Below are 1,138 nucleotides of genomic sequence, written 5' to 3' on the forward strand. Positions count from 1 at the left end.
TTTTTTTTTTAAAGTGTGTTTTTAAAAAAAAACATTCAAAAATATTGAAATTCAAACATAAAATTAAAAATGTCCAAAGAAATTCAAAATTATATCCAGCCAGTGATTTATGATTTGCAAAGTTCTGTAAATGTAAAAAAAGCAAATGAATTAAAACAAAACTCACACTGAAATAATGAATACAAATCAATAAAATTTTTGAAAACCAAATATGATCAAAATATATTAAGAAATATTTTAACAATGATTTTAAAAAATTACATGAAAACATTTAACAAATAATTTTAAGAATATTTAAATTTAAACAGTGCAATTAAAAACACAAACAACATTAAACAATACAACAATTTTACATTATATATACAGTGTATATATATATTTGAAATGTCTTTAAATTATTAATTAATTTCTTTAAATTATTAATTTTTTTTAAATAATACAAAATTCAGTCGTGTGGTCTAACGGAATAGAATTATATGATTAACGTGGTTAGCCCATTTGCCTCACAGTACTGAATTTGAGGATACGAATCCGGGCTGTGGCATTCCTTTGTGGAGTTTGCGTGTTCTCTCCATGCTTGTGTGGGTTTTCTCTGGGTACTCTGGCTTCCTGCCACATTCCAAAAAATAAAATAAAAACCCCACGGCCCAAATCAGGATAAGCGCGATAGAAAATGGGTAGATGGATAATAAATTAAATACAATAGTGCAATTCTTTCCAAAAACACATGCACAATTCTTTGTTATGTCTGAAATAAGGTAAAATTTCCTCGTGTTCCAATAAGCCACATAATGGAATAATATCAGACTGTCAATGCTGATACATAGAACTATAAGCCTGGCAAAATCATCTTCATGCGTCGTATATCCTGGATGACGCTGGTGATGAAGTGCCTTTTGCTACACTGCATGTTGGCTCGCTATGATGCCAAAGGCTGCATTGAGCCTACTGTATACATGAGATGGTGTCAGTGCCATCTGACCTTGTCTGCATGTCGCCTGTGTACTTGGCAGCATGTGGGCCGCTGACCCGAGTGGCAAAGTGTGGCCACTTGTTGCTGAAATACTCTCACCTTATCCAATGACAACAACAACTGTGGCGCAGTCTCAAGGCAGACATTTTATAATGCACACACTTA

The sequence above is a fragment of the Phycodurus eques genome, chromosome 5 (genome assembly GCF_024500275.1).
Source record: "Phycodurus eques isolate BA_2022a chromosome 5, UOR_Pequ_1.1, whole genome shotgun sequence".
Classification (NCBI taxonomy): domain Eukaryota; kingdom Metazoa; phylum Chordata; class Actinopteri; order Syngnathiformes; family Syngnathidae; genus Phycodurus; species Phycodurus eques.